This window comes from Castor canadensis, chromosome 12, assembly GCF_047511655.1.
Source record: "Castor canadensis chromosome 12, mCasCan1.hap1v2, whole genome shotgun sequence".
In the NCBI taxonomy this organism is placed as follows: Eukaryota; Metazoa; Chordata; class Mammalia; order Rodentia; family Castoridae; genus Castor; species Castor canadensis.
Window position 1 is genome coordinate 95,962,520 of NC_133397.1, and position 18,030 is coordinate 95,980,549.

An 18,030-nucleotide genomic window follows, 5' to 3' on the forward strand; every position below is an offset into this window, starting at 1 on the left:
AGAGACACTGATGCTCAAAAAAAAACTGAGATAAGTGGGCTCTGTGCAGGGCAGGAGGATGGGAGGCGTGTGCTCTTTAAATACATCTCGGTTTGGGGAACTAAGAGCTAGCCTGGGCCAGGAGAAGGTAGAAAGTCACACCTCAGTACTGCCCTCCCCTCAAAAAAAAAGGTCAATGTCCAAAACAAAAAAAGGTCCATGGCCAGATAGGAGCTGGAGGGGCATGTTTATGAAGGCTATTTAGGAGCACAACTGGTTTGGGTCACAGAGTGGATCTGGACCCTATGGAGGAATCTTACAGCAGGAGCATTTTTGACACAGGGGAAGCCTTTTAGTTTTGATACAGACTTGTCACCAAACCCGTGCTATAATTCTCCTAAGGGCTCATTAGGGATATTCACACAGGCATCTCTGTCAAAATCCATATAATCTATGGTGTAATTCTTTCCATTTTCTCTCTGTTCTACCTCCAGGAATCCAGTATCCTCATTCAAAACCAGGCTCAGAAGCTGTCCCAGTTAGAGCAGAAATTTCAACAGAGGAGAGATGTGTCATTTCTCCTCAGTCAACATCTCAAGGACCTCCTCACCCAGGATGACAATGGCAGTGACCAGGCCCTAGGCCTCCAAGAACAACTAGCTGAGTGGTGCTGGCTGGCCAAGTGCCATGCCTCAATCTGAGCCCAGGTGAGGTGACCACAGGCCCTGATTTCATCCGGTTGTACGAGGTCCCCAGCTCAGACATTTACAAAGTGATTTTCTACCAGCTGATTTGGTTTCCAGGTCAATTTTATGGCTATGGCAAGAGTAGGACTGTCTGCATGGGAACACAAAAGATAAATGCACAGTGTGGAGATCACAGTGTCTACCTCCTCTATTATCCTCTCTCTGATGGATCATGGCCTTTGATGAGGAGGGCAGTAGCTCTCCAGTGTTAAAGCAGAAGGGGGACATGACAGGAGACAGCTTGTTAGAGTTAAAGTTGTTCCAGACAAAGAATGAAAGCTTCCCAGGCTCAGCCTGTTTGCTTTCTTTCTAACTCTGGACAATTGATCATTTCCTCTTTCCTGAAATTCAGTCTTCTGATCTATAGAAAATGGATCACAGATTAGCAGTAGCCATCATTGGCAGGAATGGAATATTCCTGAATGCATTTATAAAACATAAATTAGGTAGTTTTAGAAGACATATAATGATATATATCCTCCACTGCAGTGACAAGGAAGAGTTCTATGGCCCTACAAGCCCACCTTACTCCACCTATTCATTCCTACCTCCCTTACCCAGAACTCCAAAGAATCATCTTTTTTTTTTTTTTTTTTTTTTTTTGTGAACAGGGGTTTGAACGCAGGGCCTTCACCTTGAGTCACTCCACTAGCCTTTTTGCGTGTGTGATGGGTTTTTTTGTTTGTTTGTTTGGTTGGTTGGTTTTTTGAGATAGGGTCTTGTGAACTATTTGCTCAGGCTGGCCTAGAACTGCCTTCCTCCTGATCTCTGCCTCCTGAGTAGCTAGGATTACAGTTGTGAGCCACTGGTAGCCAGCAAGAATCATCTCTTTATATATCACCAGCCATGTTTACAAAGATTTTTCTCCCAGTGTGTACTTCCTCTTTTAGTTATCTTAACTGTGTTTTTCACAGAACAGAGGTCAGTTTTAACAAAGTCTGACTTATCTGTTCTTTCTTTTGTGAACTGTGCTTTTGGCAATGTGTCTAAACACAAACCTATGGTCAATTAGATTTTGTTCATCATCTTTGAGAGTTCCATAAAAAGTCTGTAGGCTGGGGGTTTAGCTCAGAGATAGAGGGTTTGCCAAGCCTGTGCAAGGCTCTATGTTTCATTCCCAGCACTGGGCAAAAGAAGGTTTATGGTTTATACTTGAGGTCTGTTATCCATTGTGATTTAATTTTTATGAAAGTTACAAGGACTATATTTAAATCAATTTCTGTGGCCTGTTAATGTCCATTTATTCCAGCATCACTTGTTAAAAAAGACTCCTTTTACCACTGGATGGTCTTTTCTTTGGTAAGTGTATTTGTGAGGATCTCTTTCTGAACTCTGTGATTAATGGATTCTCTCAGAGTACCACCATTTCTAGTTTACTGAAGCTATGTGAGAACTCTTGAATTTTGGCAGTGTCAGACTTTGATTTCCTTCGTTGTCTTTTCTGAGTCTTTTGACTTTCCCTGTACACTTGAGATTCTGTATTTAGTATCTTCAGCATAACTTGTTAGTGTTTTAATTGGAAATGCACTGCATCAATAAGTTGAGTTAGGAAGAACTGACATCTTGATAGCATTGAGACTTCTCGATATACATGGAACATCACTTTCTATAGATAATCACGGGGGTATTTGGTCTATTTTTCCTTATTCTTATCCCTTCCTACTTGTGTTCTCTACTCCTTTTTCCATGAATATAGCAGCTATAGAATCCACAGGCAGCTAGGTAATCTGATGAACTGGGTGACAAAAGATACTTTTAATAGTGTGTCCATTTTCAGCAGTATACAATGTGCATGGTACATCAATCTGGGAAGTGTTAGCTGATGAGTAATAAAACCAAGGGACACCATTCATGAGAATACAATATATGAGATTTATACTACAATTTTCTCTTTGTATCTTGAAATCCTCCATAGATGTTTAGGCCAGGCTGCATCCTGGTACCCCAAACCTTGATAAATAGCAAGGATGCTGTGCCCAGGAGAGCAACAAGTACTCCTTATCTTGAGACAGTTTGTATATTTCACTGAAATCTAATCTCAGTGTCTATTACCATGTAAACCAGAAAAAGAAAGATGTGTGATGGGAGAAGTTGGGCAAGAGCTCCAGAAGGCAGCTAGACAATTTCCCCAGAATCTCTGTAGAGAAACTGGATGCTTAACTGTTTTCAATCAGTAGACATCTGTTGATGACTTATCAGAACAGGACCGTCTGTGCAGTGGTTTGGGAAAACAGAGCCAGTTACTCCTAGAACACATCCCACCCAAGTGGTCCTCTCAGAGTAACCCAGTTCAACAGAGAATATTTATGTTCCCATGTTTGCAGTGGGTAAAGTGGTGGCAATGTAAGATGACTCGTTCCATCTGATCATATTTTCAGAAAACAAAAAATGGTTCCAAAATTGAAGAAGGAAACGAGACAACAGCTCCCAGGTAAGTGATTACCAAGGACTGTTAATGGTACCTAAGGTGATGTATGCATATCACCTGCAGATCCCAGGAGAAAACAACTCTGCAATTAGACAAAATAGATCCTTAAAATATTTTGCTTCCCTTCTTTTATTTACTTGGGTAGAAAACCATTTCTATTAACTTCTTAAATTGAAATAGAGTTCAGGTGAGCAATAAATGCACCTGGCTTTCAACAGTCACAAATAAATGACCAGTTCCCTACTGAATGATCAAAATAAGAGAGGGATGCACACCTGCTCTCTGCATTTTGTACCTTACCTCTTTGATAGGTTTTTCATAGCAAGGAAAGTTACTTGGTAAGGAAAAAGTTTACAGACATAAGATCTAGATGTACAATGGCTCGGGAATTAACTTATTTTTTGGTATAAATATTCAAAATATTTTTGCACTGATCACTAAACATGTGACACAATGCTTCCAGTAAATCTACTCTGGGATGGATTCTGAGAACTCTATTTCAAAGACCTTATCACTGCTCATTACCCCATTTCCACTGTTATGTTTTCTTGTTACCTACCTTAGGAAATACTGTGCCCTCATTCATGATCAGGCACAAGACTGACCCAATTGTGCCAGCAATTACAGAAGGGAGAGAGGCCTCGTTCTCTCTCAGCCAACATCTCAAGGACCTCCTCACCCAGAAAGACCCTGACTTCTACCAGGGACAAGGCTGTCGAGAGCAGCTGGATGAGGGGTGCAGGCTGGTGGAGCACCTTGTCTGCAAGCTCAGTACAGGTGAGGTGGCCACAGGTTCTGATTACTCCAAGCCTGCTACAAGGTCTCCAGCTCACAAGACACTCCACATCTCCACTAGTGACCTTTTTATGAACTTTATCCTTTCACTTCACTCTTGGGCTTGTCAGAAGTTCAGGACCACCTGGATGGGAAGGCAAAGGAAAAACACCTCAGGGTAGAGAACATGTTTAAGGCCGAGAGGCGCTGTTCTATAGAGAAGGAAGCTCTGGAGGGAGCGTGATTTTCTTAGAGATGTGTGATTGATTTATCCTTCCTCCAGTTCTGTTTCTTCTTGTATAATGTGATGACAATGTTTTGTAAGGTAGCTGTAGCAATAAACAGGGGAATATTTATTAATGCACTTCAAAAAGGATAAAGCCACTGAGAGTGGGGCTGGGCAAGGAACTTGATGCAGGGGAACTTGGTGGTGGGAATGTTGGTTCACAGTGAAATATTTGCACACAGAGAACTTTCCAGAGTCACACAGCAGAGGCAGTCCCCTGTGGTGCTGAGATGGATGAGGGACTTGGGGCAGGTTTGCCTGTGACATTTACAGAAATAGTTGACTCTGTGTAAGAGTTATGATAATAGTCTGTGCCAGGCACCCACTTTGTGGCAGGAGGTTGGATACAGCTGGAGAAGTCCAGTAGGAAGCTGGACAAGGATCTGGTGACCAAGGGAGCAAAAGGCATTTTAAACTTTTCCCCACTTTTAGAATGCCATGATAGCGATTCATCAGGTCACAGATGGTTTTTCTGAAGGATCATAAAAGTAAGCTAGAAAATTTCTTTAAAGATAAAATATGGGACCACTCAGAGCAAATCTCTCAGTGTATCTTAAAATCATACATAAATATTTATGTCATCATGGCCAGGAAGACCAGGGAGACAGAATTCCTTCATGTCTGACTTTGCAGAAAATCATGAAAATGAGGAAGAAGAAAAAAGAAAGGAGCCACTGTCAAAAATGAATAATCAGAACAGGCAAAATATGGAGAGGGTCCTTGAAAGGAAAAAGAATAATGATGTCAGGTTAAACACACACTGCTCATTTCAACCAATTTCATTCACTCAGCCAACCATGTGTATTCTCCTTCCGTTACTTGTAGAGTTGTTTGAATCAGGCTCAGGGAATTTCCTGTCCTCTCAGACCCCTTTGTCTTGTGTTTGGTAATAAGGCAGGGTGACATTCATGCCTGGTTCCCCATATTGCATCTAGGTCACTGACAGGCAGTTCACAGCAAGAAAGGAAATCAGATGTATGTGTGTGTAGGGTTTATATACATCTACCTATATATAAAGTCTGTACATAAATACATACGCACAGGTGGGGAAAATGTATACACATGTAAGTAAATGTAAAAATGATAAAATAAAATTTACAAATAAAAAACACATACATATGTATAAATACATATACAATCCATACATATAAATGTACATACACATATACATATTTATATGTACATAGAAAAAAACATATTCAGAGAAACCTGAAAAGTACAAGACCTGTGGGGGTTTGTAAGTCTTCAGGAGCTGCCCTGGATAGTGTATTTACATTCAAAAATTTACATATAGTTGCCTAAAATGTACTAGAATTCTAACTTTAAGAGGACATTCCCATAGAAATCTCTGTCACAGCCCTAACAATCTGATATTCATTTAGTTCTAACTGTTAATTTTCCTTTCTGTATCGACCTTAGGGAATTCAATTTTCTAATTCAAGTTCAGGCACAAGAGTTGACCCAGTTAAGAGGCCTCCTTGTTCCTCAGTCAGCATGTCGATGACCTTTTTACCCAGGATGACTTTACCAGCCATAATGGTCAGGGTCACTGAGAGCAGCTGGCTGAGGGGTGCAGGCTGGCGGAGTGCCTAGTCCACAGGCTCTGCCCAGGTGAGGAGGCCATAGAACTGATTCCCAGTTATCTGCCTGCAGTGCTCAGCTCACAGGAGACTCCACTAGACTACTGATCTTTTTCTGGCTCTCCTGCTATCTACCTTTCATCTGGAGCCTTGACAGAGCAGTACTGTCTCAGTTTGAGAAGAAATATACTGGTAGAGGCCAACATATTCCAACTCCACCTGTGCTGCCTGATGGACCATGGCATTTGTACAGCAAACAGCATCCATCAGGAATGCCAGAGAAAGGAGGATATGACAGGCAAAAGCTGGTTAGATTGAAAAGACCCTGGACTAGGAATGGAAGCCTCCCAGGTATCCTCACCCTGAAATATTGAGGGCAAGAGGTGATTTATCCTTCCTGTTTTTTTCTTCATATTGAGCATAATTAAAATATGCACTGCATGATAGTTGTAGCATTTGAATAATTAATATTCATGAGCATACTTAGACTAGGATAAAGTTACTCACAGGGGTTGGTGTAGGGACCTGCTGTAGTAGAATCTGGCAGTGGGGTACTGGAATAATTAACAGGTAACATGTCTGATTAAATGACAGAAGCAGCCATGAAGGACCTAGTGAAATCAGTAGATGTATGGAGAGACATGGGATGGGGCTATTTTTCGTCCTCATAGAGAAGATAGTTGGTTTGATGTGAGAGCCATTGTAGAGCCACTGAGCCTGAGGACCAGCTTTGCAACAGTGGGAGTTACAGCTGGAAAGGCCGGAGGGCAGCTGGGTTCTCCAGTATGTATGGATCTGGATAACAAAAAATGTTTTTCTTTGTTTGCCCAATTAAATGTAGGGCATGCCATTATGGAGATCCCTCAGATTGGGGCCATTCACTTCATGTGTTAGAATGTCATGGCAGGCATTTCTTTAAGGACAAACATGAGACCTTTCTGAATTCACACACAGATAATTTATGAGTCTGTGCCAATATAAGTCACTCCACTTCTAATGGCTGAATAGAACTGCCTAATGTCTATGTGAGCTTGTTTGAATTTGATTGTAGAAAATCTCAAAGACTAAGATGATGATAATGAAGAACAAGTACCACCAGAACTGGATCCAAGGTAACAACCAGTGATAGGGGAAGGTAACATTCATGAAAACTATGGACAGTGGCCCCAAAAGATCATATAAAGAAGCCAAAGGTAGCCACATTCACAATGCAGAGGTCAAGAAAAGGTGCTCTTACTCTGGTTTCATTTACTCAGCCAATAGCACTGTCTGTTCTGAGTGGCACTTTGCAGTCTCTCCCATTCATAGAGTCTCTCTCATTCATAGAGTGAATGAACCAGGGTGAGGAATATCCTGCACTCAGACCTGTTCTCTTCTGCCTGCTTAAGATCCAGAGGTGGACCAATTTTCTGCATGGTTCACATTCACTAGTCAGCAGGCATTTCACAGCAAAAGAAACTAACAAAAAGACCTCACAAAACAAAAGTTTTTATCCTGCCCTAACATTAAGAGAAAGATACCTAGAAGTCATAAGACTTATGGAGGTCCATAAATACATCAAAAGCATGGTTCCACTGAACCACTGAATTCAGAATATAATAAAAGAAAAAGCCACAGTTCACCAAGGAATGCACCACAATTATACCTGAATGGTATTTTGGGATTATTCTCACAGAAATCTCTTTCAAACTCTCACAACTTCTCTATCCCACCTTAGGAAAGATGATGGCCTGGTTCAAGTTCAGATGAGAGAGGTGACTCCATTGCTCCAGCAGTTACAGGAAAAAGGAGAGGCCTCCTTCTCCCTCAGTCAGCATCTCAAGGACCTCCACACCAAGAAAAACCCTGAAAACCAGTGGCCAGGACCATGGAGAGCATCTGGTTAAGTCATACAGGCTGGTGGAGCCCTTTGTCTACAAGATAAGTGCAGGTAAGTTGACCACAGCTCATGGGACATTCCACACCTCCAGTGGTAACACTTACCAGCTGTCCTGGTTTCCAGGCACAAGTGAGGTCACAGCAGGGACCATACAGCTTCAGTGAGAACAAAGTAGAGAAGTGCACTCGCTTGGAGATCAGAGTATTCCAATTTTCTCTGTCATCCATGAAGGATGGCAGGTTTGGGGCAGGAGATGTATCCATCCAGTGTTCAAGGACAGGAGGCAGATGTGTTTGAATATCACATCAAAGCACAGAGATAGTTGGATGAGGCCTGTAGCCTCCATAATTAAAGCACATGTATGCAAAATGATTTGAATATAAGATTAAATAGGAAAAATAGCTATACTGAAACTAAAAGTACAAAAAATACTTCCTCCAATTACACAGAGTAATTTAGAATTTTCTTTTTCATTTTCAAATAAAACTTGTAGTTTGCATTCCACCATGGTAGCTTCCCAATCCTCTAATGAGATCACAACCACAATTTGAAAATTTTTTCTTTTGCTCAATGACTTTCCTGCAATAAAATCCTCAAATATAACTTTTCCTTCTCCTTCCCTCGAAGGAAAAATAATAGATCAAATGTGGAACTTAATAAATTGTTGTATATTTGTACTTCTATGGCATTTTTTTTAAGGAGCACTTTAGAGAAAGAAAAATACAGAGAGTGGAAAGTATAGTAAAAGACAGTTCCATCCCTTTGTGGGTCTAGATACTGAGAATATTCCTAGAAATGGTTTGCGATGTGACCTGGTGTGGAATTGCTTTTAAGAAATTAGAATAAAGGCAATATTCAGTCAAAAGAACAATGCAGGAGGTATCACAATACCTGACTTCAAACTATATTACAAAGCAAGAACAATAAAAACAGCATGGTACTGGCACAAAAACAGACATGAAGACCAGTGGAACAGAATAGAGGATCCAGATATGAAGCCACACAACTATGAGCAACTTATCTTTGACAAAGGAGCTAAAAATATACGATGGAGAAATAGCAGCCTCTTCAACAAAAACTGCTGGGAAAACTGGTTAGCAGTCTGCAAAAAACTGAAACTAGATCCATGTATATCACCCTATACCAAGATTAACTCAAAATGGATCAAGGATCTTAATATCAGACCCCAAACTCTTAAGTTGATACAAGAAAGAGTAGGAAATACTCTGGAGTTAGTAGGTATAGGTAAGAACTTTCTCAATGAAACCCCAGCAGCACAGCAGCTAAGAGATAGCATAGATAAATGGGACCTCATAAAACTAAAAAGCTTCTGTTCATCAAAAGAAATGGTCTCTAAACTGAAGAGAACACCCACAGAGTGGGAGAAAATATTTGCCAACTATACATCAGACAAAGGACTGATAACCAGAATATACAGGGAACTTAAAAAACTAAATTCTCCCAAAACTAATGAACCAATAAAGAAATGGGCATGTGAACTAAACAGAACTTTCTCAAAAGAAGAAATTCAAATGGCCAGAAAACACATGAAAAAATGCTCACCATCTTTAGCAATAAAGGAAATGCAAATTAAAACCACACTAAGATTCCACCTCACCCCTGTTAGAATAGCCATCATCAGCAACACCACCAACAACAGGTGTTGGCGAGGATGCGGGGAAAAAGGAACCCTCTTACACTGTTGGTGGGAATGTAGACTAGTACAACCACTCTGGAAAAAAATTTGGAGGCTACTTAAAAAGCTAGACATCGATCTACCATTTGATCCAGCAATACCACTCTTGGGGATATACCCAAAAGACTGTTACTCCAGAGGCACCTACACATCCATGTTTATTGCGGCACTATTCACAATAGCCAAGTTATGGAAACAGCCAAGATGCCCCACCACTGACGAATGGATTAAGAAAATGTGGTATCTATACACAATGGAATTTTATGCAGCCATGAAGAAGAACGAAATGTTATCATTCGCTGGTAAATGGATGGAATTGGAGAACATCATTCTGAGTGAGGTTAGCCTGGCTCAAAAGACCAAAAATCGTATGTTCTCCCTCATATGTGGACATTAGATCAAGGGCAAACACAACAAGGGGATTGGACTATGAGCACATGATAAAAGCGAGAGCACACAAGGGAGGGGTGAGGATAGGTAAGACACCTAAAAAACTAGCTAGCATTTGTTGCCCTTAATGCAGAGAAACTAAAGCAGATACCTTAAAGCAACTGAGGCCAATAGGAAAAGGGGACCAGGAACTAGAGAAAAGGTTAGATCAAAAAGAATTAACCTAGAAGGTAACACCCACGCACAGGAAATCAATGTGAGTCAATGCCCTGTATAGCTATCCTTATCTCAACCAGCAAAACCCCTTGTTCCTTCCTATTATTGCTTATACTCTCTACAACAAAATTAGAGATAAGGGCAAAATAGTTTCTGCTGGGTATTGAGGGGGGAAGCGGGAGGGGGTGGAGTGGGTGGTAAGGGAGGGGGTGGAGGCAGGGGGGAGAAATGAACCAAGCCTTGTATGCACATATGAATAATAAAAGAAAAATGAAAAAAAAAAAAAAGAAAAAAAAAAAAAGAAATTAGAATAAAAGAGTTGAACTGTAGTTGTCCTCACTGCTCTCTCATCACTCTTTCTACTTTGAGTGAATCTTTTTCTGGTCTTTCCTGATCTGCTTTGGAAAAATACTCTGAAACTTTCTTGTATATTCTGAGTCCTGTCTAGGCAAAGTGACCCAACATCCAGCATGCCTGCTGTGGCCTCTATTGGTGCCTCCTTGGTTTTCATCAATGTTTATGGAAGGGTCTGCTCCAAGTTTGTCAAGAGGTCATGTGGCTTCATTTAAAGCTTTAGCCCCAAGGCATCACTGTCTCTTTCATAAATGGTGCGACTGGACTTGTATCTTGTGCCAGTGGCCCCTGTCAATCCTTCCCACAGTGTGCTTGACAAATCTGTAACAAACATTTCTTTTTGGTGGTGCGGAGGGGGCACTACTGACATTTGAACTCAGGGCATCACATCTGCTAGGTCCTCTATCATTTGACATGATTCAATAGGCCCTCTTAATTGGGATGACAGGCACACTCCACCAAGTCCTGGTTACTGGTTGAGATGGGCTCTCACTACTGTTTTGTTCCAACTCACCTCAGACCACCATCCTTCCAGTCTCTGTCTCCCAAGTAGCTGTTTTAACAGGATTGGGCCACCACCCCTGGCCTGCTCTAGATGTTCTTAAGACTGAGGTCTCAACCCTTCCATCCCACTGTATCTGGGTCATGCTCATCTTTACCCTGTGTCACTCTCAATGTCAACTCCTGGAGCCTCTGATGCTGCATGGTGGTAATGTCAGGAGGTGAAGGTCATCTGGGATAAGGGGCCACAGTCTCCCACTGGGAGAATCCCATGGGAAGTACTCTGAAGCCTCCAGGGACACGTAGTCCCTTATCAATGTGAATAACATAGTATTTAACTGTCTTCCTGTCCATCTGGCCTCTCTTTTCCTTTCCATCAGCTTCCCACAAGCCCAGGCATTACACAATACGTGGGCTCAGTCACTCTGTCTCTTGCTCACCTTTACAGATGCCAGAGCAATAAGCCAGCTCAAGACTGGTTTGGGGAGCAGAGTGTGTGAATCCTCCACTTACTACTCTGTGGTCTGATTTCATCCTGATGTCTAACAGGTTACTTGCTTTTCACAGCATCTTCACATCCACAGTTCCTGCTGTGGCCTCCATTGATGCCTTCCTTGCTCTTCCTCAATGTTGATGAAATAGGTCTGCTCTAAATTTTAATAGTCCATGTGGCTTCATTTAAAGTTCAGCCCCAAGGTATCACTGTCTCCTCTTTAGAAAAAGTGGGACTGGACTTGGATCTTGTGCCAGTGTCTCCTTTCAGTCTTCACACTGTGCTTGACAACTTCTATGACAAAAATTGGAAGTACCATTGCTTTTTGGTAATCTTCTTATTACTGAATATGTTAGAAACATCAACAAAAGTGGAAATATCAGAATGTCTATAGGATTCACCTCCCCGCTTGCACTTATTTGTCTCATCCTACTCTCTTTTCTTGAAGACTGTCTTATATTCCAATAAGGGCATTGATTACAATGGTTCTGGGTTTATTTTCAGAGTCAGATTTGGATGCTTCAATTAAAGTGAAGAAGCCTGAAATGCTGGAGTATGATACTGCTGAAGGCTCAGTTGACAACATACATGAGCTTCAACATAGCTTCATTGATGCCACAAATATCTTGAAATAGAAGATTATCAAAAGAATACTATAGTTCAGCAAGTGGAGAAATGAATGCACATTCCCTGGATCAACATGCAGAGGTAATTACACATGTTACTCTTGGGTGTACTTACTTATTCCTTATGATGGACTCTCTATGTAGTATTGAGTTCATTCTCCTACTGTGCTTTGTCTTCAAGGTTGGTTCTGTCCAACTACTGATGTAACTTCTGTGTTTTCTTACCTTGAATTTCCATGGGCTGCTACAATGTCAGTTCCTGCATTTCATTGCCTATTTGCATTCTGAACTCTGCTCCTAAGCACTGCTACTCTTCCAATACTTTAACTACCACAGGTAAGACCAACTGATTGTTATCCCCATTGTATAAAGAGCATCATTTTTGGTTCTTGGTACATGCAAGTTCCAGACTTTTGCCTGTCTTTCCAGCATCCCCAGCTCCATTGCCTCTTTCTTCTGGGACCATGCCCTTTATGAATCATTTGTGTTCAGGTTCTCTTGTGCTTGTGTAAGGGAACCCAGATCAAGTCAATTCTAGGTCTTAAATTGGACATGCACATGACAATGTTTAAAATTAATGAGAAGGCACCTGATTACAAAAAACTAAATTGCAAACTAGGCTATTGGTGAGGAAAAGACAGGTCTGGGAGTTAGTGTTGTGTTCAGCCCCATGTCTTCAGCCCTTTCCAATGTGCATGGTTTGATCAGAACTCAGTATCTGTACCTCATGGACACTGACATTACCTGGAGGATATTAAACAGTACTGTAAAGGGGTGTCATTCCTAAAGTAGTCCAGCTGTACTTCTTATTTCCTTTTCCACTTAACTTATCTAATCAGGATGCTAAAATTCAACTACATTGAATTTGGGGGTCTGAGAATGTGAGAGCTTTTTATTTGACTAACTTAATGGAAAGTGATTCCAAGGCCAGGTATAGTAACACCCAATATGATTGATTGAGAATACAAGACAATCTTGATACCAATTGCAATTGACAAGAGAGCAATTTGCTTCAACTGTCAAAATGAAGAGGAAAATCCATAGAGCCAGTAGGTCAGGAGCCAATCATGAAAGAGATGTGGAGATGAATTAACAATGATGGGTATCAGTGGTCCATTCACTGTCTGCCAATCATGCTGCACTGACACAAGCACCTGGGGTGATGAATGCCTTGAACACACACAGGAGAGTCTCACTTAAATAGTCTGGGATGAAATTTGGGCATCAGTGTTTTTTAGAAGCTCCCAGGTGATTCTAACCTGTGACAAAAAATAAGGAGCTCTGGTTCATGATGATCTCATGTTTTCAACACAGAACTTTCCCACATGTGTAGCTTACTCCATACAAAGGGCTGAGCACCAGTAACTGTTGATGGAATTTGTATTTCCTCTCAACAAAACCTTTGTATGTCACAGAAAAACATGGTGATGAATAGATTTGACCTGCAGTCTCCATACTTGAAGCACTCTCACCCAAAGTGGTGACGAGATGAAATAAGAAGTAGTAACTACACCAAAATTCAATGTATCAAAAATACTTCCTCCATTTATACATAATGCTGTTTAGTATTTTCTTTTTCATTTTTACAGTAAATCTGGCAGTTTGCATTGTACCGTGTTAACTTTCTGGTCCTCTAATGAGATCAGCACTCCAATTTGAAAGATTTACTTTTAGACAGGGAATTTCATGAAATAAAATACCCACATAAAACTTTTCAGTCTCCCTTCCTTGAAGAAAATATAATAATACATCAAAACTGAAACTCAGGAAATGTTTTTATATTTACACTTCCTTGCCACTTTCTTCTTCCTTTGTATTTTGGTGATACTGGGGTTTGCATTCAGGGCCTCACAATTGCTACACAAGCACTCTACCATTTGAGCCACTGTGCCAACCCTTTTTTGTGTTTAGTATTTTCAAGATAGGGTCTTGAGAATTATTTACCCTCACTAGATTTGAATCATGATCCTTATGTTCTCTGCCAAGGACCATAGATACTATTGAGAGAGGCCCTAATCCCAGCAGTTCCCAACCTGCAGAAAACCAAGGATAGGAACAGCTGGAAGAAGACAAAAGATTAAACTGACCCTGTTTCAGTATTAGCATTGCAGTGTTTTTGCTAAAGATGTTTATCCTGAATTCAAGCACAGGAAATTATCAGACACATGAAGAATATAGACTAGTGAACAAGACAAGTAATCTGTCTTCTTCACTCAAGGTCACCAGAAATGATATAACAAAAAGGAGAAGAGACATTTTGGTGTTAGAGTCTGTGATGACTTTGACCTGTTTGTAGTGGACAGGTAAGTTGGCTGGCAGCATGGCCCACATTCTTCAGTTGTCTGAAAATTTCCTCAGGATTTAATTCAGCCTAAACTTTCAGCCAAACCCATGTACAACTAATGCCATATGCTTCCTGTCTCATTCCCACCTGAAGGCCAAGACCTTCCCGTTTGTCCATCACTCATGTCTCTATCTAGGACTGTTACTTGGGGAAGGAGGCATCTACTCTGTGAGTCCATTTAAATGGTACATTGTTTTCCCTGAAATTGTTAAGCAACTTGGAGAATGATACTCTGAGAATGTATAAATATCCTTTTCTCCAATGATCTTCCTCTAAAAAAATTACTATTCATCATTCCACTTTGTCCACATCCTGGTTTTATTTTTAACATCAAAATTGAAGATCTGTGTTTGTATTCTTTAAGTTGTAAAATTCAGTTTTTCACATATACTTGTTTTTGCTGGCATTTTGTTTTAAAAAAAGGATATTTTCTCTGAATTTTAATTTTAATTCAAAGTTAATATTAACCAGAATGATTAAAACATTTGTGTTAATCACTGTGGACTTCTCATGTTATTAAAGTTCATTGTTATAATCTTTTATTACTGTGGTCAGTTTTGGGGGCAAGGATATAAATTACCACAAACATTCTTATTTTCCTGTTTGTATTCTGAACTCTCCCATTTAATTAAGGCTATGTTTACCAGAGGTAGTAGATAAGATTTATGATAGTTCTTTCTCCATGTTGTGTGTGTGTGTGTGTGTGTGTGTGTGTGTGTGTGTTGTGTGACATTGTGTGACATTTAGGAAGCATTACCCTAAGAATGTTTTTTACATCTTTAGCATCGTTTAATTGACAGACATCTAATATTTGATTTATAAGTTTTCCATGAAACCATCCCACTTCAATTGGGGCAGTCAATGACATTATTCACTTTCTTCATTTCTACCTACTGTGCCTGCCATTTATAGTGTTATTTCAACCCAAACTATTTCTACTTTCTTTTCCACCGCTTGGAATTTAAATTGGATAAAAATTGAATCTACTAATGCTCACCAAAACTGAATGTAATCTTTCACCAGTTGGGTGGGATTCATGTTTGACAGTTCTCAGGATGGAGTTAGGAGGCTCTGGGTTTTGCTTGCATAAAACTCCTTTTCTACTGCCTTGATAAGCAGGTAGCTTAGAGGATAGAAGGTGCTTGAGTATTTAGATATATTGCCTGGTTTTTTGAGATAAGCATGTTATATATTTGGATTCTGCTTTTCAGTTTTGTTCTATTAGGACCTTAAATTCCTACAAGCTGCTTCAGTCCTTCTTTTTACCACACTCTGCAGTGGATGCTTCATAAACGTGGGTCTTTTTTTTCCTCAGCAATTCTGAATTCCCAAGGTTGAGCCCTCTGCTCAATTCCCCAGTGGCTAATGTTCTAACAAAAAGGTCCCTGCAGTGTTCTAAGTGTCCACACTCTCCCTCTGGGGATGAGTCTTACAGTGATCTGTCATGAAGAGGCCTTTCCTGCTGCCCTCTGTCTATTTGCATAGTCTTTGTTGGACCTTGCCTGTATGAGTTGGTACCTGGCCTTGTGAGAAAGCTCCAAGGAACTGAGGCAAAAGTCTCAGACCAGACCTTGCCTGTGTAAGTTGGCATCTGGCCTTGTGAGAAAGCCAGACATCCAGAGAAACAGTATTCAAGGTTCCCAGATGGCTTCGTGTCCTTCAGATGTAAATAAGAAAATTATGCTGACCATGTGCTTCTCCTGCTTCTCTGTTCCCGTTTTAAAAGAGACACAACTAAGAGTTAATTTTAACTGTGCTTCTTTGTACTAATGTAACCTTGACTCATAATACTTGGCATGCTTTTTCTTACCAAATGCTCTCTGTGTAAAAGGAGTTTATAAAAGCAATACTATGATTCATTAAAGTGGCTATTGAGCAGGACTCAGTAGTCCCCCCATTCTTTTACGGCTCTGGTTACCCAGGTCCTGCTGGTGAACAGCATACAGTTGTTGCCTGAAACAGGGACCTGAAGGAGAATTTTGAAAGTGACATGGATACCCTCACAGAAGGAGGTAAGTGAGACAAGATGGGGCAAAATCAGTGCAGAGTCCAGCTTTTTCTTTCACTTGTGTATCATTTTTTATTACGAGGAGGAGCTCGAGTTTCCAAACAGCAGTTAAAGGACTGCTTAGAAGTAATTTGTGAGTATAATCCTTGGTTTCCTGAGGAAGGTACTTTAGATGAAGAAGTTTGGGAGCAAGCACGTAAAAGTGTTGAAAAGGCATACAGACAGGGAGAAAAGATACCTGTTCATTTTTGGATAACATGGGCTCTGGTTAAATCTGTAATTCTTATACTTGGGGTAGAGAGAAGGGAAGAAAATTTAGAAAAAGATACTGTAGCCTCCCTTCATGAGTATGAATTAGATTCAGGAGATATGGAAAAAATCACTAAGGAAAGTAAAAGGTGCTTTAGTCATGGCTTTACTGTGCTGGAGGAAACCAAAAGTAAACTGCTGCTGCTTGCAGTGCTGGCAACTGCAATGGCTCCTCCAAGAGAAACTGCTGATTTTTTTCCTCCTCCCCCAGAGGAGGAGGATTGGCATGAACATCCTGAAATGGGAAACATTGAAGAGGAAATACATTATTTACGTATTCACCCCAACAAGGGCTTTGGGAAGAAAGAATGACCCTTCATTAGCAGCTCACATTCCCATCCCCCCACAGCCACATGAATTGCAACTTGTGTTTCCTGTTATGTTTAATATGAATATATGAATATATATATGGATTGGATATGAATCTTATAAAAGACTTGAAGAAGGCTTGTGCAACTTGTGATCCTGCTTCTCCTTTTTGTAGAGAATATTTGTCAGGGTGGAGCAATGATGCTGGATAGATTCCCTATGACTTTCATATTGTGGCCCCTAAATAACGAAAAATTACAGGCTTTAAAACAATTAGTCCAAAAACAATTAGAGCACAAATATATGGAAACTTCCTTTTCTCCTTGGAATTCCCCAGTGTTTGTTATTAAGAAAAAATCAGGAAAATGGAGACTTCTTTAAGATTTTTAAGAAATGTAAATACATCTATGGTAACTATGGGAATTTTACAACCTGGATTGCCTACTCCTGCATGTATTCCTAAAGAATGGCCTTTGAACAAAAAACACATGAAAAAATGCTCACCATCTCTAGCAATAAAGGAAATGCAAATTAAAACCACACTAAGATTCCACCTCACCCCTGTTAGAGTAGCCATCATTAGCAACACCACTAACAGCAGGTGCTGGCAAGGATGTGGGGGAAAAAAGGAACCCTCTTACACTGTTGGTGGGAATGTAAACTAGTACAACCACTCTGGAAAAAAATTTGGAGGCTACTTAAAAAGCTAAACATTAATCTACCATATGACCCAGCAATACCACTCTTGGGGAAAAACCAAAAGACTGTGACACAGGTGACTCCAGAGGCACCTGCACACCCATGTTTATTGCGGCACTATTCACAATAGCCAAGTTATGGAAACAGCCAAGATGCCCCACCACTGACGAATGGATTAAGAAAATGTGGTATTTATACACAATGGAATTTTATGCAGCCATGAAGAAAAATGAAATGTTATCATTCGCTGGTAAATGGATGGAATTGGAGAACATTATTCTGAATGAGGTTAGCCTGGCCCAAAAGACCAAAAATCGTATGTTCTTCCTCATATGCGGACATTAGATCAAGGGCAAACACAATAAGAGGATTGGACTTTGATCATATGATAAAGCGAGAGCGCACAAGAGAGG

General features: G+C 40.5%; 1 protein-coding gene and 1 long non-coding RNA gene across 10 annotated transcripts in view; one reads left to right on the plus strand and one right to left on the minus strand.

The window, feature by feature from the left end:
• LOC109678892 (uncharacterized) overlaps positions 1-18,030 on the minus strand; it is a 243,798-nt gene that overhangs the window by 19,680 nt on the left and 206,088 nt on the right. For 4 of the 5 annotated variants that reach the window (XR_012439861.1, XR_012439863.1, XR_012439864.1 and 1 more), the window contains one exon: positions 3,713-4,072. This is a non-coding gene — a long non-coding RNA (uncharacterized lncRNA). Of the gene's footprint in view, positions 1-2,458; positions 4,073-18,030 lie in introns of those variants that run through there. The other variant, XR_012439862.1, reaches the window with a different exon arrangement.
• Positions 15,804-18,030, plus strand: part of LOC109677554 (sulfotransferase 1C1) — a 67,694-nt gene continuing 65,467 nt past the window's right edge. Inside the window, exon 1 of one of the 5 annotated variants that reach the window (XM_074050534.1) lies at positions 15,804-16,304. The gene's annotated coding sequence lies outside the window, so the exon portion shown is untranslated. The remainder of the gene's footprint in view (positions 16,305-18,030) is intronic. The other 4 variants (XM_074050532.1, XM_074050533.1, XM_074050531.1 and 1 more) reach the window with 4 other exon arrangements.